The following is a 23,538-nucleotide window of genomic DNA, read 5'->3' as shown; positions in this document are numbered from 1 at the left end:
TTCTATAAATACAGCAAATCAATAATTATCAGTGAAATGCTTTGCTAACGTCTGAATGCTGGCAAGACTGAAATAAGAAATGCCATTTATGCACTACTGCCTCAACAAGAGAATTAGTCTTTCCTGTCCTTATGGTGAAGATACCACGTAGCCTTAGGATGAGGACTAATAGTAGGCTGCTCCATTTCATGCTCAGGGAAGGAGTGTATGAACAATCATTGGCTACAGCTGACCTGTTGTTCTCCATTTGATGACCACTACGGTGTTCCCAGCCTTTCTGTTTTGAGGCCTGCAAAATTCCTTCACTGTACCTCTTCATGGGGCAATGGTATGTTAAAATCAGCTGCTCTTGGGAACCATTGGGAGATTCTGTGAAAAACAAAAATATTTCTTTCTAGCTATCCAAAGACCTTGGGGCACTTTCCAAAGGAGATAGCATCATCAGTCTTATTGTATAGGCAAGGACAAGTGAAGAAAATGGCTGAAGCTTTTAGGAGCAGAGTAGGATAAGAACTAGAGTCGAGGTTCTCCCTTCCCAAAATTCAGCATCTTAGGGCTTTCTTCACTGCAACAGACTTCAGAGTTTAGGAGAATAAAGGCAGAAGGGAATAAATAAGCTAGAAAACATATCATCATCATTACAAACATAAAAAGCTACAAATCTGTCACACTGCAGAAACTCTCACTTCATTGTTACTGTGATTTATTGGGGAGCTAATTTTAAACAAGTTTTCTTTTCCAAAACCACAACACAAAAACAAACTGAACAAGCAAGCCAGAGGACAGAAGCTAGTTGCTACCGGACAATTTAAGCAATAATCTCATTTGCTTTGTAGTATAAAAAGCAATAAAGGGCTGTTTACTGAGTGAATAAACACTGAATGAATCACAAAAAGCTCTTTATTGCGATTATACTCCAAGGCAGAGGAGATTATTGTTATTACACAAGAAGGCACAATGTGAAAATTTAACTCAATGCGCCAGATTTTCAGAGTGTTTCAGTCGCACAATTGTGTTCAGAGAGTGCATTGTGTCTAATCTTAGCACACTGTTTTGACAATTCTGTATGCAAATCAGGTGGTGGGGTACAAATGCATTTAATTAACTATTTAGAGCCAATTTATGCAAGTCTGGTGGCTGGACACGTGTCTTGCACAAGCATGCTGAACTGGTTCAAGAATCAGCTGCCCTGAGTGATGCATTGAGACCTCCAGGAGCACCACACTGCTCTGTGCACAGGGATGGCTGTTAAGCTCTTGATGCATCCCCAGACGTCCTTGTGGATGAATACTTCAAGTGCTACTTGTCTCCTATCAGCTGACCCAAAGGACATAATTTCCTTCAAATAATTATCTACATTTGCCTGTTGAGAATAAGAAGTTGCCTTTCACCACTGCATTGCCTTCCAGTGCCTTCTACCTCAGCAAAAGCACTGGTGTCTGCACTGAAAAACAGCAGAAGATGCTCCCAGTTACAGAAGATATTCTCAGTTACAGAAGCTTGCCCTGCCAGAATGGCTACAGGTTGAAATCCTGCCTATCTTATGCGCAGAGCTAGGTGGTTGGTACACATGGTCATTGTTGCCCGTCAGTGTTGAATGAGAAAAGTAGGTTAAGCCCTGAAGATTATGATGGCCAAAGACTTCATTCATCTTTTTCAAGTAGTTGGGCTGCTGCTGAGAAACATCTCCAGTGCATCCTGACTGGCATTTGAACATGAGGTCCAGCCAGATAATACAGGAATTGGTAGTATTTCTGTCTTGGCTTCCACTTTTAAGGTGCTCTGGTGTGATGTTTACAACTCCCGTAAGCACTTATGGGAATGGAAGAAGACTTGGGTGAGGCAAGGGCCTTTCTATTATGTATTCACCAAAAAAAAAAAAAAAAAAAAAAAAAAAAAAAAAGAGAGGAAATACTTACAGAAGAACTACTATAATTTGTTAAACAGGAGATGCAGTTGGAAAGGCGGGTCTGAACTCCCTTTAAAATTATGAAAAATTTTCACTGTGGATTTTCTGTTCACTTTAAATTGCTTTTGGGTTTTCCATCCCCCCTCCTCCCCCCCCCCCCCCCACCATTCAGCCACACAAGGAGGGAACAGAAACACATAATGCGATACTGGCAATCAGTCTCATCAGGCAATAACAACCAAATCCAGCTACTTGGATGCAGTGAAAAATCCTCCTAATTTTTTTTTTTTCTGAAATTGTAGGTCTGCTTCATGTATTTGGTTTGACTTCTGAACTACGCAGTAACCAAGCAAGGAGCTAAACTCACAACAGTAATTTGGAGCAAATAGTTCAAATTAGCTCTGGTGTTTGTCCAGTTTTTGGGGCAATTAAGTAGATCCTAGGGATTTGGGTTTCATTTATTTATTTTTTTTTTAGTGTAACTTAAACAGCCTCCTGACTACACTCTTTGTGAGACTGACATTAATTTCAGTGCTAACAGCACAAGGAACAGACATGGCAGAACAGTGCTAAGTGCAGATATTTGAAAATATAGCATTTTTAGATCTATTTTAAGCCAAACCTCCCATGTAGAAAGGAGGAACCAACTTGGACCCCTCAGGAAAAGAAAGAGGAGGAGTACAGGACCTTTTGTCATCAGCATTTCCTCACCTCACCTATCCTATAACCAACAGAAGGAGGTAGCAAGAGCTGTAATCATCAATGAGAGCAAAGGATGGTTGAAGTAAAGTAACAAAAGGAAAAAGAAAATATAGAATATTATGGGAAGTGTGCATGGAAAAAAGACCCCACAGACCTTAAAAAAATTAATTCCCTGAGCTCAAAGCAATGGATTTATTTTTTAAATTGTTAAATAAACACGAGACAGGAATGCAGGGGGCTGCCATGGATGAGAATAGAAAGTATTTTGTTGCTGATAGTTCTGAATCTCCTTTGAAGGTTTATTTTGTGAAGGCCGAAGCTTTCAAGATCGCAAATTCAATTCCTTTGGGCTGCAGGCCTCTGTAAACACTTTCATGGACTACCAGTGGGGAAAGAGGAGCTCTGGCCCTAGAGAACAAAGCCTTCATGTTCAAGACACGGTTTTGGAGAGTAAGATGTGGTTTTGGCTGTTCTGCACAAACCACTTAGACCTGGTTTACTTCAGCAGTCCTGGGCAGGAATTGGTAAAAGACCTGGAGTGTTAGGACCAAACGTACCAGATGTTCCTACACACACGTGTCCTTTTGCAGCAAAACTCCCAGCAACAGCCCTGTCCCCTTTTTCATTCCCTTGACCACAATTCAACAATCTAAGCAAAACATTATTTTTGAAGTATAACTCTTTTTCTTCCAGCTCTGACTCTCATTACCCTTTTGGCCAAGCCCCACTTAGGCTTAATTCTCCTCAGCAGAAAGGCTCTTGTGTTAATATTCACTATGTTTGCTTACTCACTAGACATATAAGTGTATTTTTACATTCAGACAAAGCATTCTCTTCTGACAAAGGGGAAGGATTAGTGCTGGCTCCTGTTTTCCAACAATGATGTGTAAGGACTTGCTACTGGGTGCTCCCACCAGGCATGGAGAAAGGCTTGTAGAGAAAAACTAGAATGGATCCATTCAAGGTTTTATGATAGAGCATCCTGGAACAGGATTCCAGGAATACCTGGGAAGGCCAGGCTGGATGGGACTTTGAGCAACCTGGTCTAGAGGGAGGCATCCCTGCCTATAGCAGGGGTTGTGGAACTAGATAATCTTAAAGGTCCCTTCCAACCCAAACCATTCTATGATTCTATGATAATACAGGGAATGACTTAGAAATCCTCAAGCTGTTAGAGGCAATGAATAAATCTCCATTAGTAGATACTAACTGCTTTGTTCTGAAGATACAAGAAATAGTAAGACCTCCAAAACTGACACAAGTTTTCTTCTAGAGCAAGAAAAATGATAAACGAGGGAAAGCAGATGCAAAAGAACCTCCATGAAAAGGTCAAACACGCTTGTCAAAGCCAGGCTAGCAGCAATACTTTCAAGTTGCCTCTTTCCCAAATGAGCAGAGAAGCCACCTCACCCTTCACAGTGAAGTAACCCAAACTATTACAGCTGCACACAGAAATAACTAATTCTGGACTGAACATGACCAGAGGAACCATGGCACCAATCTCCACATCATCATAAATTCTGATTAATCTATGTTATCTTGTTATCTGCAACCAGTCACAATTACTTTCCAAGGGAGAAAGAAACAAGTAAGATAGTGCTAACATTTCCTGATCTTCAGTTTTTCTGACTTGTCTACCTAAATCATAAGCATCTCAGTGCACACCACGCCCCTCAGGTTAGGTGTGAGCAACACCTGTGTAGATGCCACAGTAATACAAGTAATACCTGACAGTGTTTAAATGCTGACATCTGGAGTTCACTTGGTGAGAATTTTATGTAGAAAAAAAAAAAAAGAATCAAACACTTTATATGCAATTTTACATGTCACAGCTTTGTTTTTCATTCCCAAATATCATCCCTGTTCCTCAATTAGTCAGCCTTCTGTTGCATAAAATGACTGTCATCTCGTGATTGCCTTTTGTGAGCTGAAAACCAGGTACAGTAGTAAAAAAAACCCCAAAAACTGAAAAACAAAAGCAAAACCCCCCACCACCTAATGGAGCAAATGCTGGTTACATACACATAGCATTGTTTAACTTCAGAAGTGAGAGGCTTAACATCAGTTAAACAACTGAAGTTGTTTAACTTCAGAGTGAGAAGTGAGATGCTTAAAACAGACTGCTCTGGAGCAAAACACTATTGCTTTGTGATTTAAATGGTAAAACCTTACATCTCTACATGGTTATCACAAGTGATTCCAAAGGCTTTCGCGGCATAAGCAGAAACGATTCTTCTCAGTTCTGAACAGCAGCCAGCCCAGGGTGCATGGCACAGCTATTTACCAGTGATTTACAGCACAAGGTTAAGAGGAGCAGTCAATGCAAATGAACTTGCTAGATGATTTTGGATGGCCAGCATGTCATTAGCTTTCCTTGGACCACGCCAACATCTCAGGCTTTCGTGAAAACAGATGTGACTTTTTAAATAAAAGCAAATTTTTAAAGCTCAAAGGACTCATCCAGGCAGAGCTGAGGGGGAGGAATTGAACGTTGCTCATGAGGTGCTCTGCAGATGAAATTTCACTAACAAAAGAAAGAAGGTTTAAAAAAAAAAAAAATAACCTGCCTGGGTGGAACCTGGCAGAAATACCTAGACAGGGGACTTTCCCTGTTACCCTGCACTAACTTGTCCCATTAATCCTTTTAATTTCGTGTATTCATTTTTACACAGCTTAGCTTGTTCGCTGCATGCCAGTACAAATCATGTTTTGCTCCCTCTTCTCTCATCTTGCTCCTGTCTCTGACAGGACCTCGCTGCTGCTGCAGTAACTTATGTGGGCTGTCAGCTGGGCCACTGGGATGCAAATCTCCCTCTGTCCCCTTGGGGTGCCATCGATACTTTATTAAGAGTTTGCATCTCTCTTTATCCAGGGAAGTGATGGACTAACTGCATTTTCCTTCCTCTCTAGTGGTCTCAGAGGGCAATAAATAAATAGATAATCTCTAAAAATGTCTAGTAAATAATGGCTGAAGGAGATTCAACTCATAATTTATCAAGCTTTCCTTAAAACTAAAATTTGTTTTTTAAAAAAATATACATTTCAATACCATTTCCCTGCTTTTTCCTGAAGCCATGTCACAAAATAAGCTAGTGATACATAACTGAGACATATCTGCACTGAGTATCCACAGCTCCAGGTGTCCAGAAGGCTGCTTCAAGCACACACGATGCTCTGAAAGATAAACTATATACCATATTTGAGCCAGAACTTCATTTGAAAGTGATAAGCCCCTTCTGCTGTGGGAGATGCTTGGAGTTGCCATCTGAGGGCCAAGTTGTAATAAATATATGAAGATTCACCAATGCTTCAAAGCCAGTTATTTAATTTTATCCCAAGCCATGCTCCTTGTTTGGTATTGGTTAGTTAGTGCTTAATGTTAGGTATGTAGTACAGTGTTCAGTGTGAGTAAAGTGAAGCACATGCTTTACTGTTTCTCTCAGAATGGTAACATTCTCAGTACTTCTTAAGAGATCAGTTTTGGTGTGTCAGGAGATGAGAAAACAACTTCTTCCTCAGAGCTGGGAGAACTGAATGAACCAGGACTGGTGTGTTTGAACACATGGATCTCAACTCAAGCACTTGTACCACCTCTGGAAATCATGCTACCCAGAATTTCCAAATTTTTCTGTGATCAGGGCTCTCTTTCATTTGCATCTCCACATCTAACATAGAACAAGAGAGGAATACAACAGAGCAAGCAGAGGAGCTGCTCTTTTACTTAACGTTATCGAAGTAAAAATGCTTTCTTCTGGAATTTGTTTCTTTTTCATGATTAAGCTGTAAGCAAGCGCTCTGCAGCCCTAGCACAGCAGTGCCCTCCCTGCTGCTCTTGGCAGAAGTCTCACCCGCAGACCACTCACTGCACATCAACGCGGAGCTGTGGTCCTCCCGGTGCACTCCTCCACTATCTGCCTTCCTCACTCCTGCTGTATGCCTGCCAGGAGGCACAGCTTCCCACACTTGGCACTGGGCCTTGCTAGCCCCTACACCAACCCATTCCAGTCTGGCTGCCAATGTTCTTCATCCCCTGCTTTCCCTGAAGACATCCTTGGTTAGATGCTCCACAAGACACAGCTATCTCTATGAAGACATCCACTGTCTTCCCAGAAATTGTTCAACCTTTTTGTCAGTCTCCTCCAGCTTCGCTCCTCCTCCACCCTTCAAAACAGAAAGTCTCATAAGTAGGAAAGGGTTGTTTGGCAAGTTAAACTCGAAGCTGACTTTAAGCAGAGGGCTACAGATAAACGGAATATAAAGCACAAGCATTTAGCACTACATTTAGATCACTCTCTGATTGCCTTGCCTTAGCAATTCAGCAAGCCTTGTTCTGCACATCAGATTGTGCACAGGAAAGTTTGGAGATAAGTGCTTAGCTTGAAAACTGGGGTTTCATGCTCTTAGAAGGTGGATTCCCTGCTGCATGCCCCCAGGGCTGAAGGCTGTCCCATTTCCTCAGATTACATGTAAGCAGATATTTCCTCCCCATCTGCAACCTCCTGGTTTTGCACAGCCTGCTATCAGTACCCAGCCCACTCTAAGCTACACACAATGCATTTCACAGCCCAATTACGTGGCAGACCCATCTAATTCACTGCTGCGTTTCATGAGTACAGTGGCCATGGACTTGTGCTCCACACTTCAAGGCTTCAGTGCTGTGTCCCACCAGGGACTCCTCTCCCAGTTTTCCAGCTGTTAGGGAGAGCAATCACCAGCAGGTCAGCAGTTCCGCCATGCCCACAGCCACACAAGTTGGCTGTCCAGCACCTTGACTGGTGTTAGACTGGTTTCTGGCACTTCAGTCTCATGAACCTACCCCCCTTTCAAGCTAGAGCCTGGACCATGAACATTTGCAGTGCGTCTTTTTCACTTGCTCCAGATCCTCCTTCTGAGATGGCTTTCTATACTTAATCTCTTTTATTTACACAGAAGCGCACATCACACACATCATCTTAGGCCTCTTGATTAGCCTCTTCTTAATTACCTTTTCCACAGCACCCACTCACCAGCAAAGTAGGACAAAAAAGGAAGATGCAAATATATAACATTGGGCTCAATTTCTGCCCTCTGTAACTCGTACCTCCAGACAGATCTCCAGGCTGTATATCCTTTGGTGGGTGAAATGCTTTCTTCTCAGCCTCACTTCCGATACTCTGATTCTAAAAAAAGAAATCTCACTTTTCTTTTAATTAACAGTAGTTTCCTCATCCACCTTTTCATTTGTATAATAAGATGAAGATCTTCAGTTCTGGAAAGCCTTAATGCAACCTCCCCAGGATCCCCAAAAGCCACACTTCTTTGAAAAAAAAATCTTGGGGACTTGAGATATTGAAAGACAGGTTTGACAACTGTTAGATGACAGAGCCAATCTTGCTTGAGTTGGGGAGAATTAGTTGACATATTAAGGTCTATTCCACCCCTATCCTTTTATGAGTCTATTATATATAATTAAAGATGAGCAGAAAGCATATTTCTCCAGTGGCATTTCCTAGCTATTAAGCATTTGCAGTCTTAAGAATGTTCTTTTAAGGGTGCTTTTTCTTTTTTGCACATATGGGTATGCTTTATGCTCTAAAGAGAAAATAAAGTCACTTGAATTCTGTCCTGCAAGCATTCCTGCTGTGATGGAAGCACTTGTCCTGGATGCTATTGGCCACTGCTTGGAAAAAAAGGAGCCTCACTAAGCCTGTTGATGCCCAGTAACCCGTAGCCCAGCAGCCATAGCCTATTGTAGGCACATCATACTGCCTTTGGCAGGGAAGCAGTTAACAAAACATTTTTGTTCATGTGAAAATATAAAGCAGCTGCTTAGTTTTACACTTGGCAGAAGAAGGCAGCCCCCTCTGCACTCCTTGTCTTCTGCTGCTCTTGGATCATTGCAGAGTTAACCAGCTGTTGCATTCCGCATGCCAGTTACACCAGTTCGGAAAAGCAAGAACAGGGGTAGTTTTATGGCTATACAAAAGGAATGAGAATAATACACTGCTGAACCAGAAAGGACAATATTTATACAATAAACATTTTTGGAAACATAACGATCCCTTTGTCATCAAAATTTTGGAGTGGTTAATTGTGCACACAAGAAGTGCACCAAATCCACATGCTCAATAGCAGCTAATATGTTCCCAAAGCATCTATTCACTGCAGATCTGGCCATCTGCAAAGCCCTTCCTGCAGAAGACCTCACAAAATAGGGCAGACAAATGCATATCCGCTTCTGAAAATACCACTGCATGCATGAAATGCCTCATTTTTTATGTCTGTCAAATTACAACTTGGATGATTTTTTCCCCAAATCATAAAATGACAGATTAAACCAAACATTAAGGATTTATGGCAAAAAAGTCACGCTAGCTCTGTGCACACTTAGAAGGTACTGGGGATTGAATTACAATTTGGTCTTGATGCACAGTGGACACACTTGCAAATATGAAGCACACACACACTTGGGATTTTGGCTTAGAAATGACACTTCCTGCACACAGTAGCTTATGCTAAAATTTAGTCCATACAAACTGGCCTCCTCTATTTCATTATTTTAAGTGAATGTCCAATAAGCAGAATTTAGAAGTTAAAAATAACAAACACCAAAGCAGGCATTGCTGTTTGACCACCTGGTGAATTAGCCCAGCCTCCCAGTCTCCTTGGACAGTGCTGACATAAACTCAAATCAACAGAAGAACAACACTTGTTTCTTTCCTTCTTCTTTGTGCCTTGCTACTCTCATCTTTCCACCTACTGCTGTCTGTGATAAGGTGGCCCTAAAGCCCAAGTTCATTTCCCATCCCCTTTGACACCAAATGCAATACCGACTCAGAGATCTGCTCGTTCTCCTCCAATTTCTGGACTTTCCTTGAAACTGAAGTTCTAGGAGTAGATTTCCTGTTTGATTTCTTGGATCTGCAACTCCTAGCAATGTCTGCCAGTAGCACAAGTCCTTGGTGGCCACCTCATGAATTTCTAAAATTGAGGCTTTTTAATGCAAAATAAAAATCTTAGAATGTGAAGCTCAGCCAAACATAAAAAGAACAGTAAACGCCATTTGAGCAAATGATACTTGAAAGAGGTTAAAGATTTTCATGCAAGACCTTGAAATCTCTGAAACATTTACCTCAACAGATGTTTCTTTTTAAAAAACTTACCTAAGAAAAAAAAAATCACATAGCAATATTAGCTGTAAATCATATAATGATGATATTCAGTCAATACAGAAATTCAGAAAATTACTATTTCAGCATTTGACTGTTATTTCCTATCTAAAAAAACACTGTTCATATTCCAAATGATAAAATCACCTTCAAACAAGAAACAAAGTTTTCTGTATGAAAATGCTGAAAAGTCCCACTTCAGATTTCTTCCAGAAATCCAAATTTCTTCCAGAATTCTTCCAAATCTGAGAATTCATTGAGGCCAGAGGATCTGGCTAGATTTCACTGAGGATGCTACGTGTAATATCACAGTCCTTCACCAGCAGCAAAAAACCTCATTAGAGAAAAGTCTTTTCTTCATGTATAAATCAGGAAGTGAGCTCGGTGAACATAATGATGTCTGCTGCATGGCTGCCTAACCTGGCTATTTTTTTAATCTCCTATAAATGTAGAGGTTGGAACCTCACTTGCCTTCCAAGCAGCTTTCCCAGCGCCTTTCTTCCTCATGCAGCCCAGGACATGTTGTGACCTAAGGAATAATGTTTCTGGAGGATACCTGCAGTACACTATGCCAGAGTACCTCCTGGGAGTGCCACATTCAGGCAGGGTTAGATCACTGTGATGAGTGCTGGGTACAGAGTGATGCTCGCCTGCAAGCTATCATTTGCAGTACGTAGGCTAGTGGCTTATTAGGTCAGGCATCCCACCCCCAGTGGAGCAGTTTTATCTCTATGATGGAGTGAATTGTTATTGTTAGTTAGTGGTGTGTGGGATTCGTGTTAATGTGCAGAAACTGAGTTAGCAACACAATGACAGCACCAGGCTGTTATTAATTGTTTGCTGCATGGCTTTGGTATCCCAGTCTGTCTGCGACTGGAGAGCTTTGGTTCTCCCACTGACAACAGCTCTGCCTTCGCCAGCAGTGCAGTCCCTGTGGTGAGGACACAATGGGGAAGGGCTGTCTCTCCCTGCACGAGTTTTCAACATCACTTTTCAAAACCCACTCTCATTTGCCACATAGCAAGTCCTTAAGTCTGGTCCTGTTTGCTGAGAACTGGGAAGCAGGCTGACAATAGACTCCTTGCTTACACAGGGAGGATCTTGCTGAAAGCCTTGCTTCACAGTTTTCAATGCACTGGGTGAGCAGAGAATCATTCACTCCAATTTTACTTATATATGAAAACCAGCACAGTAATCTACACTTCTGCTGGAGCTGGGACTTGCACACGTCTCTTTTACCCAAGGCTGGTTGTTATTCCAATTTGTCCCACTTTGACATGAGAAATTTTTCCCTTTAACTCCGAAAAAAGTTTGTTTTTTTTTTTTTCCCTTCCTCAAAGAACTAGCATTTTCCAACCAAAAGACTTTTAATGACAAAATTCCTGAACAGCTCTAATTATACCCTAGGGCTCAGTCCAAGGGAGAATATTGCTACCCTCTGTACAATAACAGCCCAGGTCCCACAGTGCATCCCTGGTCCCCAGGGCTCTGCAGGGGCAGCACACCGAGCTGGGTGCCTGTATGCTGCTCCTCTGACCACCCTGGGTAAATGAAACCCTGTGATCAAAGCAGGAGGGAAAAATGGTTTAAAAGCAACTGTTTTCCACACACTGCACACGGCTGGAAAACAGAAGGACACTGGATGGGCTGTGCCCATCCCCAAAGGTGCTGCCCCGAGCACCCCAAGCAATGTGAGAGGTCCCGCGTGGGCTGTCAGTGCCTGGTGCATCAGCCAGCTCTCCCACCAACTCCTAAAGCACACCGCTGAGCTTTGGAGTTAGCTTTCTAACGAGGATAATTATTATTATTACATACACATATATATAAAAGCCCCAAATCCCCGTGAGGTTTCTTCAGATTGTCCCAGAAAGAAAACATTTTCATTGTGTGGGCTGTGATTGGGAACACATGGACCCGCCGCACCCCACTTCGTTCCCTGCTCTGCTACTAATTACAAGGGGAGCAGAGCCCAGTGCAGAGGTTTTTTTTAATTCATTGGTTTTGGAGACTCAGCAATTGAATTACCTGAAGAGGCTGGAGCTTCTCTGGGGTACAATCAGTCATGCAGCATCTGGGTTAGGCCGGGGTGGGGAGAGATGGATAATATATACATGCTGGCAGCGTTACGCAGCCACCCAACTGGGGAAAAAAGAATTTCTCTTAATTAATGGCATGATGTATGACACGTTAGCAACACAAACTCTTTAATAAACCCCAATGCCTTCTTTTACAATTCAGACAAGATGAAAGCACCCCGGGTTACCTGTAGGAACCGGGTATTCAGAAATGCTGGCAGAGCAGCTTGCGGTGAGGGCGTGTTAATAGCTGCGCACGGCGCTTTTGATTCTGGAGTCAGTTTTAGACAAAGCTGCCTTGAAGCGCAGGAAGCAAGTTTCACTTTCAACTTCGCCCAAGGCTCTACCCAGAGATGAAGATATCGGTGAAGAGGAGTAAAATCTTAATTTAATTAACTGTAACTCCCAACGGGACGAGTTTGGGAGGTTTGCTCAGAGGTTGATTATCTGAACCAACTGAGCTGCAGTATTCACTTCCCAAGTTCCAGTTTAGGTTTCTGTTTGGCACAGGACTGAGGCACAAACTGGTTGCAAAGCTCAGATTCACTCAAATTTGCCCAAAGTATATGGGTGCTCAGTTTTTTTGCTCACGACAAAAAAACATGTTTACAGTTACAATGAATTTGGCCTTCTCCCACACTTAAAGCTATTTATTTAAACCTCTCATTTTGGTCATGTCTTTTCCATCCTCTATTTTGTCCTCTGTTAGGTCAAAAAGTGAATAAATAGGTCAACTGCTCCATAAAAATGGAATAGAGAGGAGATGTGGCTAGGACTTGGACTCCAGAGCTCTAAATTAAGCACATTAGCAAAGACTGCTATGAATTACTATTTATTCTTAAGCACTTTGATGGTCTTTGTCCCCCTTGAAGATTAGTTTCTGGTTTAGACCAAGAAAGGAAAGGCAAAGGAAGTGCCCCAGCTCTTGGCAGCTGCAGAAATCCCTCACTCTGCTGAGATTCTGGAAGCGTTAAACCTCAAAAACAGAGAGATGGGGATAATAATGACAAAAATACAAAATAAAATAAAAAAAGAAACTCAGCAGAAAAAAAAAAAAGGTATGAATGATTCTCACGTTCTCAAGGACAAACCCACATCTGAGAGAAGGGAGACATCCTGGATTGCAGAGGTGACAGCAAATTTCTCAATACTTCCCAAACACGGCAACAAAAAGGGTTTAGGACTCTTCTCTAATAAATGCATGGCAGCTTGTGTCCTTATGCTTTCAAAAAGGAAGGCAGAGCTTTTCTTCCCTCTGACCCGAGACTAAGACCAGGCTATAGCACGATGCTGTAACCACATCCTTAAGGTCTTTGCGGGGAAACACATAAGGGAAAACTTCAGAGACCCAAAACTCAACGTAGGACTTTTTGCTCTGCATTACACACCAGAAGCACATCACCTTTCTTCCATAGCTCTCCATAAAGGTGAGAAAGAATAAAAAAAATCTCTCTACTGAGTAAAAAATTGTATTCCTGAAAGGGCAAAGGAGAGGAGTCTTGCTCCAAACACGTCTCTTCATTTTGTATAAAACTTTTCTCTTCTGTTTGAGAACAGTTTACTGTGGCCAATAAAAGCCCAGCTAATTTTTAAATCAGCATGTAGCCAACTCAGCCACCCAGTAGCTCTGTCCTTGGGCAATATTATTGAAGCACACACAATCTATACTAAAGTGATCAGCTTCCCTCAGGCCTGCCAAAGGGATGCGTTAGGCGAGCCCAAAATATGACAGAAGGAAATTTATGTGCAACTTTTACACATAATATCTCATTATGACTCTCCCCAATCTTTCAATTTTAAAAATAAACGGCCTTTGTAATGATTTTACCAGGAGCATGTTGGAAGGTAGATTGAAAAAGGAAAGTGGCTTTGGCTACAGTTATTTCTTTTGCTCTTCTCCTCCTCTTGGGTTTTTCTTTAATTTTCCTGAAGATATTTCCACTCAATTTAGGAAGAAATGGAATTTCCCCCTCCCTACCACCGTTCTCTCACTGTTTTGTCCATGTTTTCAAAGAACGGAATGGCTGACATAATGAAGCCACTGTCAATAGCAAAATCATTTTGACTGGTTGGTAAATAATGATAGTTTCCACTTAACGTGCAAGCCAGCTTACCCAGGACACACACACTTGGTCCCTGTCCAGGTCAGCAAATTGTCATCCCCTGTGCTGTGCACTTCTCCAAGCAATGCCCTGCAGCAGTGGGAAACGAGAGCTCAGCTGGGACCTGAGCTGATGCTGCTTTGTCAGAAAGCACAAGGGACATGGGAGAGCTTGTTACACAACGATGCCAGCTGCTGCTCACAGGATTGGGCCCAAAAAGGAATTGAGAAAAGATGGAATAAAAGAATATGTACAAATAAGGAAGGGACAAGCAAGCAAACCAACCAGCCAACAACGAAAACCAAAGAATAGTGATATTGATCTTCAAATAAACAATTGCCAGAGCAATTCTCTACGACCCAGTTTGATGAGGAAAGGGTAACTTGACACATTAGTCCTTCCCCGCTGACATACCAATTGTCACATATGCTTTTCTAATGTTTCATTGTGGGTATCAGCAGGAATGACCTCATGTGCTATTCCTACTCCACAGACCACAGCTTGAGAAGCCACGAAAGGAACATATACCTGAAGTGAGAATCAGTTATAAGCATTTTTGGGAACCATCTTCTCTTAGGGGGTAAGAAAAACAAACGAAAGTGGGTTGTTCTCAAAGTGGAAAGCAGAATCGCTGCCAATGTACACTGACTGGTGGAAAGAGCTTTCCCACTGCGGGTTGATGGGTAAAAGACCACTATCAGGAAGCAAGAACTGGGGCAAATGTAAAAATATCCTAATCTGTACAAAAAAAAAAAAAAAGAAAAGAAAAAGAAATCCTTTTGCTGCTCCAGAGTACTGCAACTCCTCGTTGTACTGCATCGTATTTCGTTTATATCCAAAGTCCCCAGCAGTCTTCTTGAGAGACAAAAAGAGTTTATGCCTGTTCTCCTCCAGGTTGTCTCTTCCCCACTCTGATGTCTGTGCACTGGCAACCTGAGCACCCTATGTGGCTATAGATGTCCCTGTTTGTTGTAGGAGAGTTGGACTAGATGGCCTTTAAAGGTCCCTTCCAACTCAAATGATTCTATTTATACGTTATTATTTAATTTTTTCATGTGACTTTACACTGTTCAGTTCTCAGGAGCTTGTGAAACCAGCCGTATAAGCAGAAAAAATCCTGAAGAACCTTTTGGAGGTTTCTATTTCCCCCATTGATCCCCACCCCCCTCCAGTGAGCCCATCCATACCTGCTCTTATAGGGCCAGCAGGGCAACCCTGTCCTTTGGATCACCTTCAGCTCTGTCTTCTCCCTGAGGACGAGAGTATGAATTAGTTCTGCAATTCTGTAAAGACCACAAGTAGTCTTGAAGCTGGATGCTGAAGTATGTAGGAAGAATGTATATATATTTAGTAAATGGCCATGAAAAAAAATAACATCAGAAAACAGAGAACGGAATAAAAAAATACATTCTGGCAAGAAGATTGTGTATTTTTATTGTATTTATAATACAGTAATTCTATATTTGAAGGGATCATTTGATTTAGGTAGGACAAATTTCACTGCATTCTCTGAGAGAAAGGCTGAGGTTAAAAGGTTGATGCTCAGGAGTCCATTCCATGCTACCCAGAACAAAATAACTGGAGGTGAAAACTGAACCAAGCTTTCCCCAGGGGGATTATACAAAATAACACAATTCTTACACTCATCCCAGCAAAGCTCTGAAGAAAATGGTATTTAACAGATGTCATCTTCTAATGGAGGGAGGAAACACAGCATGCTGAATACCTGGAAGTATCTAAAGGAGAAGTCAGAGCAAATGCTGGCCAATGAGGACTGTTTGTTGCAGCTTCAACGTGATCCCTGATTGAGAAGGGAATGAACCAGCATTGTTGCTGTCAGTAACATTAGGGAAAAAAAAAAAAAAAAATCACTGGATAAATTAAACTTTGGAAAAAAAAAGGCAGAAAATCATTAGCTTTGGGGGGTTGTTGAGGGTTTCTATTTCTTGAGAGACATAATGTAGCCGAAAGAATTCTCTGGGCCGTAGTTTCCCCCGCTGTGAAATAGATACAAACCATCAGGTTAGTGAGATTTCATTTATTCTTAGGCGCTGCTTCAAATTCAGCATCTGCTGTGGACACACAGTGAGTATGACAGAACTTCAGTTTGAGCTCATTTTCAGTATCCCAGACTCAGGCTGTGCATGAAACACATGGCAGGAGAACACCTGAATGCTTAGCGTCCAGGGTGGAACCCTGCAATTCCACTGATTGCAGTAAATATGTGTTTATGTTATAATATAATTGCTCATCTTTTAAATTAAACAGCACAACAATTAGCACGTGGCTGTTCTCCATACACCTTAACATCCCTCACATCACTAAGCGCCTCATATGGGAAATTCTTACACTGTTGTTCGAACAGATTTAAAGCAAATCCGCCCCAAGTCTTTCCAAGCTTCTTGCATCTTCAGGCACTGCCTTGGTTCCGTCACTGATTCCTGTGGAAATTCAAAGCTTGGGGCTCATCCAAACTCACTTTTCTTTCTGTAGAGAAAAAAAATCTGTTCTGCTGAGTTCATGCTGCAGGATCCATCCCTGCAGAAGTTGGGCTACCTTTAAAATATTGTCCAGGTAGGTTATAAAAACACGAAGATCCATCCATTTCTAAAGTTTGACTAGGGAGCTCCGAATTTAAGAGCATTAAAAGGGCAAGAGGCTGGGAGAGAGGGCAGAATCAGTAGAGCACACTGTGTGGCTTTCAGTACCTTTTTTTCTTCTTCTTTCAGAAGCCTTGGGTCCCAGACTGGTGTCACACTTCTATCCCATCACGTAGAGCAGAGCAGAGACCTTGTCCAGCCACTTGGTCACAGCACGCCGTTACCTAAGGCAGCCAAAAGTTCAGTGACTGCCTGTGGTTTCAAATCCCAGAACCCGTAAAGCACAAATACAGGTTCTATATGTGAGGCTGTGACCTCTCCGCTCACCAATAAAACATGCCCAAAGTCATAATAAACAAAGCATTACAATTCAGGGTGGCAAGGCATAAACCAGTCATACGTATTTGCTCCCTGGCCACAAGCAAATCTTTGCCTTTACCAAAAACTACCTCGGTGCACTAAGTTAGCAAAACAATTCTGATTACAACATAGGTTAAAAAAAATAAAGTCAAATAAACTTAACCTACGGTTTCTCATGGGATGTTTTTATGTTCTTGTTGTTGCAGAGCAGAATAAGGGCCAGAACAAACATGGAAGGGACACAAATGTGATAATATAATGATACCTTTTATTAGCTCAAAGAAGAAAAAAGAATAACAGAGCTTTGCATATATCAAAGGTCCTTTTTCTCCACTTTCAGGATGCAGAAAGGGGAAAACCACAGTTTGTGTCTTCCTGACAATACTCATCTTGTTAGCAGCATGAACTCACGTTGCAGGCTTTTCATCTCTGTGGATAGCCAGCAAAGGAGGGGAAGGGGAAAAAAGGAGTTGCTTTGTAGGGACGAAAGGAACTCACATCTGGTTATGCAACGATACACATTTCCAGGTCGTACGTAACAGCATGAATAATAAACTGAAAAGAGCTGCTGGCTACTTTTGGTGTAACAGTGTGGTAACCGTTAGGCTGTTGTCCATGAGCTGCCTACGGAGCTGCAGCAGAGCATGTAGGAAAGGAGCAGGGACAGACTGTCAGGAAATACTCATGCAGGATATGAAGATGCTGAGATCACAGCCAAAGATGTGTGCTGCCATACATGTCGGTCTTCAAGGTTCAAGGTGAAAAGCAGTTGGAGAAACAAACAAAAAACATACAAAAAACCCTCCACCAAAGCCAAGGAAAAGAAGCAGTACCCAGGAGATGAACCTGTGGATAAAAGAGATGTGCTGGCAGCCCACTACCTGCTGGCTGTTACCAGGCACAGCAGAGTTGATGCAGTGGATTAATGATTTCTTTTCCATCCTCTTACATCTTTTTCAGCCCCTGCCATCATTTATTACAGCATCCTTACTTTGCTGCTCAGGCTGACAGAAGGGGAATAAACTTTACCCTGCAGGCGTTTTCAGGAGAAAATATCTTTTCCCCAGGAATGGGATCCTGGATGTGTTAATAGCTATCTCTCCCAACAGTTCATGACACTTGTAGCAGATACTTTTTCCCTGGGTATTTCATATATGCCCACCTACATGTAGACAGATCTGTTCTACTGCAAACATCTGTTTTTCAACTGTCAGATAGTATTTTAGAGTGTTAAGCTAAAAAATATATTAAAAGATCTATCACTTACACTGATTCCAAAGCATTAAATTTTGACATCTTTGGTGCAGACAGACCGAGAAGCTTAAAATGGATTTATCATATGAGAAATAGATTAAGTCCATTTTACCCTTTCAAAGGGGATCTCAAGAACTTCCTCAAGGAACAATGGCATATTTTTCCAGTTGACTAAGACAACAAAGGGGTCTAATAGGATTTAAAGTGACTGGAAAGAAGTAGTGATCATCTCTAAAGGAGATTTCAGGATGTAGGCAAAGGGAGATGGAGAGGGACCTTTCCTATCATTTAACTCTCTTGTTAATACCCTTCCACCTTCACTTAGTGCAAATCTGACATCCAACCACTTGCTTCCCTCAGTATTTGTGTGTGTATTTACATATAGCAGAAATGCAGTAAGAGAAAGCATGAGGAGCCTAATCCAAGTCTGGGAGGCAGCCAGCACAGTGTTAGTGGAACAAGAGAGAAACTGTCAGCTGAGCAGCTCCTTCAAAAGCTGGGGATGGAGGTGGCAAACACCTGAAAGGACAAGGAGGGAGGGAGAGCAGCACAACACAGTGAAAGCCATGGCTCGTAGAGAAGTCCTCACCTTGCCGACATCTGGTTTGGGGCTGCAGTGCTGGCTTTTGACCCCAGACCTACATTAAGCAATGTTGATGAAATATGATGATGCATTTTAATAATTTTCTTCCCCCCCCCCCCCCATCCCCACACAACAGCGTTAGTCTGAAACACAGGCACAAAGGAAAAAGGACAGAAACAGGTATTTCTAAAAGGAGCAGTCACTCTGCTCCTAGTATACAAGGCATCGCTGGAGGAAGCACCCCAGTAGTGCTGTGCATCACCGCACTGAAATCCAGAACCAAACCCACTCAGGCCCCATCCCGCTGAGCTCCAGCATGCTGGGATGAACCTTGATGAATTATAAAAGCAGCTCCAGAGAACTTGGGAAAGCTCTACAACATCGCCCGGGCCAGAGCATAGGATGCATCGGCATGGTTTCAAAGGAGGAAAATTTTGCTGATGTTAGGTGAGCCTTTGTTGATTCAGAGAGATACTCAGACATGAGCAGGGTGAGCGCCCACAGACTGAAAGCTGCATTTACAGTGTGCCTTCTCTTCTGGGCCAGGCCAGGCCAGGGAGAGAAAGAGAGTCAGGCATGGGGTGGATCACCTCTATCACCCCAACAGCTTTGTGACAGCAGCCAGCAGAGGGGACAGAGCAGACCAACGAGCTTTTGTTTTCTTCCTGATGGCTTTTCTGCATTTCTGTTGGTCTCCTTCCAGGCAGTGTGCGAGCTATTGTTGGTTGTGGTAATACACTGAATAAAAATTAGGTCTTTTTAGGGTTATTTAATGGATTGCACAGCTTTCATTGAATGTATACTCTGCACTAAGGCAAGTATGAAAAAGATGGTCTCTTGAAGAAAACCTAGCACTGGTACATGAATACCCCAAGAATGCAAGGTTGCAAAGGACCTGTTTGAGAGACAGTCAGCATATGGGAAACTTCATGGGGCAAAGACCATAGACATATTCTCTTTAGCTTTTTTGTCACAGCCAGCCTCAGAGGACGAATGTTTCTGAAGACAAGGATGTTGCTTAGATTAGTCCAGCAGCAGCAGTGTTTGTAATTGCACTGGGCCTTTACCTAGGCCTAAATGTAAAGGCCATTACTCTTCACAGAAAACAGACTGGCAAGTAAGAGGAAACAGTTTCATTATCAGATTTTGTCCCCCCCCAATCATAAAAGATACCAAGTGTGTCAAGAATCTAGTTTGCCTGTCCTCACATTGCTGCATTTGTGAAAGACGTACCCCACTTAGATGACAGCCGAGATTGGCCTTGATCCAGGAAACACAAAAAGAAAGGAAAATACATGAGTGATCTATACCACTATTTATTGTAGCAGCTCTGGGTCATTCCACAGGTCAAATATTTGCTTTATTGGATTATCAGTGAACACATGTATGCGTCACACACACACTGAGCAGCTTCTTGTCTCTTTCGCTCTGGCTTATGGGCTAGGTGGCAAGAACACTCCACTTCTCTTTTCCCATGGCAGAGCATGGACAGCTTTGCCCCAGCACCTAAGTAGCCCTAAGTTCCTCACCATGCCCTTTCCAATGGGGTCCCATTAACTGCAACGGCAGCTTCGTTCCCCTTGCAACAATGCACAGGGGTAACTGGCCACCAGTCACCACCCCAGCTTTATGGAAATCAAAGACAAACCTCCCCTCTCTGGAAGGAGTAGATGCCCTAAATCTCTGTCACTAGCGCAGCTCTTTAAGAGCATAGTAATTCTCCACCAAATTGAATCTTCTCTGACAATTGGCAGCACATCAGAGACAATTCGCAGGCATATTTTTCCCCTCTCCTAACAGGAAATAGGGCTTGTGTTACATTTACAGTGACCTGGAGCTCTGAGGGCAGACTCATATCTCACCTAAACAAACAGACAGTATTTCTTCCCCGATGAAGGCAGATGGGCTGAGGGAGAGAAGTGCTGAGGCCGGCTGCCCGCAGCAGCCCTGCAGGTGTCAACAAGGCGCAAACCTGCAAACACCAACACAAGCATCCCCAACACAGCCCAGATGCGAACAGCGCTTCAGAAGGTTTGGATCTTAAGTCTTCATTATAACCAAACAACTATTTTATCATTTCCTCTGGACCTCTGTGTGATACGGACCGGGGTTCCACCACTCAAGCCATGGTAGGGCAAGGGATGCTCAACGCCCGTTTCTGCTAAACCCCTGTTTGGAGTCAGCAGGGTTTTCCCCAGGAGGTTCCCACTCGCCTCTGCAGGGACAGGGAGATCATTCCAAGCTTCATTTGTAAAAAAGTAAACTCTAAAACTGTGTGAAATGACTCCGAGTGACAACAGCTTGCAACAAACATCACAATTGTTCAATGTCCAATTGACAGAAAACCTTCAGAAGTTATAAATGCCTACATGTCCTTGCTTGTAAGACAAACAGCACTCAGACACCATTTCACTTGGATTTCTCCCAAATACAGTACTGTATCTTTTGCCCATAAGTGATGCCCCACGTAAACTCAGAGAAACAAGTCAACCCTGATGGGGAAATCTACTTATTACAAAACTCCACACCATATACACATCACACTAAATATGCACGTGAAAAGCAGAAGTGAGAAGTCCAGTTTCACTCCTATACACATAACATTCAAGACGCCATAAAAATCTGCACCCTTCACAAAAATCTGTATGTTTCATAAATTCATAAAGCTTCAGCTGCTTGCAGGCAATGCACTATCAGAAACCTGACTTAGCTCAGCAGCACCCACTTCCCTGACACACAGGGGCTTGGTTTCCCCCAGTGCACAAAGTTTAGAGCTGGAGGAACAAGTCTCTCAACCTGACACATTTTCAGCTTTGCCAGACACCATGAAGAAGCAAAAACTCTGCAGCTTCTCTCCTGCAGGACTTTGCCCCTGTGGTAATCAGGGAGTCAAGCAACAGCTGAAAGTAGAGAAAAAGTGTATACTGGCCTTGTGAGAGTCAGCAAAAGCCTAGCTCTTTGGCAAAAAACAAACCCAAAGCACAAACAAACCCACAGGATAGTGGCAGGAGAGGAGAAATCCAAAGTGGGATAGATGTCTTTAGCAGGAGATATTCTCTTAGGGAGCGGCAGAGCGACAGGCGAGGGAGCAATACTGCTGGAATGACTTGTTTTAAACTGTTGTTTTGGCTTTGTCAACGCAACCACAAGTCTGATCACGTTAGGAACAGACCTCTCTCTCTCTGGTTATTTCCAGGAATCAGCCATCACCAGCTGACAGGAGAACAGCCTCAGCACTGTGGCTGGCCAGTCTCAGTAGGTCTGAAGTTCTTGGTTCATTATTTTTTGCAAGAGAAACAGCTGTTAACCTTAGGCTTTTCAGTGCCACTCATTGTCATGGTACTGAATGCAAGTATTTAGGATGACCAGATCCGTTTACAGTAACAGTTATGAAACATCCCCTACGCATTTCACTGTTAGGTGGAAAAGCAGTGTGCCAGTCAGACGTCACTGCTGCTCATCCAGATGCTCCACAATCATCCCTTTCAATGCTTCTCCTAGTCCAGTGCTGAACTTGGGAAAACAGTTGAATTTCAACCCCCTAAAACTGCTTCAGGGGCCCCAAAAACTCCTGCTGAAGCTCAGAGTGAAACCCTATGCCAGCCTCAAACAAGTGAGAATTTTCTGTGACTGAGTCCTGTGGTTTCAGCTGGTTTTGCAATTAAGTTTGTGTCCTAGTTTCATTCTGAATTTCAGCTGATGCCATCTTCAGCTCAGATAAATCATAGGCTTAAAGTGAAACTCAAGGCCATACCAACCTCTCCTCTGAGCTAACTGTTGCCCTACTCCAGCTTTCCTCCCTCTGTTATTCTCTTCCCCATCTCACTCAGAGCAAACCCTCCCATAAGTCCCTGCAGTTTGCTTTTGGAGAAACCTCCTGAGGACATGGAGACAGCTGCAAGCTTCTCCTTCCACATGCACACTGAGCAGAAACTTTGCTTCCAGCCCTCATGCATTTCTGAGAATAAAAAGGAGCTGTGTTCCCTGTCAATGAGTACCACAGAATGGTTGGGCTGGAAGGGACCTTACCACCCATCCAGTCCCAGCCCCTGCTGCGGGCTGGCTGCCCCACCAGCTCAGGCTGCCCAGGGCCCAACCAACCCGGCCTTGAACACCCCAAGGGCCTCATTGCCCTCTGGTGTAAGAACTTCCTCCTCACATCTAACCTAAATCTCTCCTCTTTTAGTTTAAAATGACTCCCCCTTGTTTAATTGCTGTCTATCCACGCAAAAAGTCACTCTGCCACCTGTGTATAAGCTCCCTTCAGGTACTGGAAGGCCTCAGAGCGGTCTCTCCAGAACCTTCTTTTCTCCAGGCCAAACAAGGCCAACTCACAGCCTGTCTTCATAGGAGAGGTATGAAAAGCAGTAAAGATAAACAAGCATTAAAATAAAAGAGAGTGGTCAAGTGCATGCTGAGGGGCTTCACAGCTTTCCAGGAGTCCAAAGCCACAGAGCTGAAATCTGGCCTAACGTTGACAAAGCAGGGGTCATGAGAGGAGGCCGCACGCTCGTGCTGAAGTTATGCAGATGCAGTTACGTGCTTTTGTTTTCACAGTTAAATGTGTAGCCTCCATCTGTGTAAACAAGGAGCAAAGCAAGCTGACGTTGCAGGGAAAATACAGTAGAGAGAAAGAGAGCTGAGCAGGTCTTGGCTACAGAGCAAAGAAACTCAATGGGATTAGGGCTCCAACTCAGATGTGACCTCATTCTCCAAAGCACAAGAAGGAAAAGAACAAACACCCTGCAAAAGGAGGAGAAAGAGGAAAGACCCCGAAAGGTACCAGCTAGGCCAGCAGCTTGACC

At 43.0% G+C, this 23,538-nt stretch overlaps 1 long non-coding RNA gene across 2 annotated transcripts; it reads right to left on the bottom strand.

Annotated features, from left to right (window-relative positions):
* Positions 1-2,100: 2,100 nt before the first annotated feature.
* LOC101750366 lies at positions 2,101-23,246 on the bottom strand. Of its 2 annotated transcripts, XR_006931901.1 has the most exons (5): positions 22,492-23,246; positions 16,645-16,760; positions 15,124-15,186; positions 11,785-11,898; positions 2,101-7,770 (listed from the first exon to the last, which is right to left on the bottom strand). It is a non-coding gene; the product is annotated as an uncharacterized LOC101750366 (long non-coding RNA). The 2 variants fall into 2 exon arrangements; XR_001469690.4 differs by lacking the exon at positions 22,492-23,246 and having other exon boundaries at positions 16,645-18,360.
* Positions 23,247-23,538: the final 292 nt, after the last annotated feature.

Source organism: Gallus gallus, chromosome 20, assembly GCF_016699485.2.
Source record: "Gallus gallus isolate bGalGal1 chromosome 20, bGalGal1.mat.broiler.GRCg7b, whole genome shotgun sequence".
In the NCBI taxonomy this organism is placed as follows: Eukaryota; Metazoa; Chordata; class Aves; order Galliformes; family Phasianidae; genus Gallus; species Gallus gallus.
The sequence above is the reverse complement of the archived record's forward strand: the minus strand, read 5'-3'. Positions and strand labels throughout refer to the sequence as shown.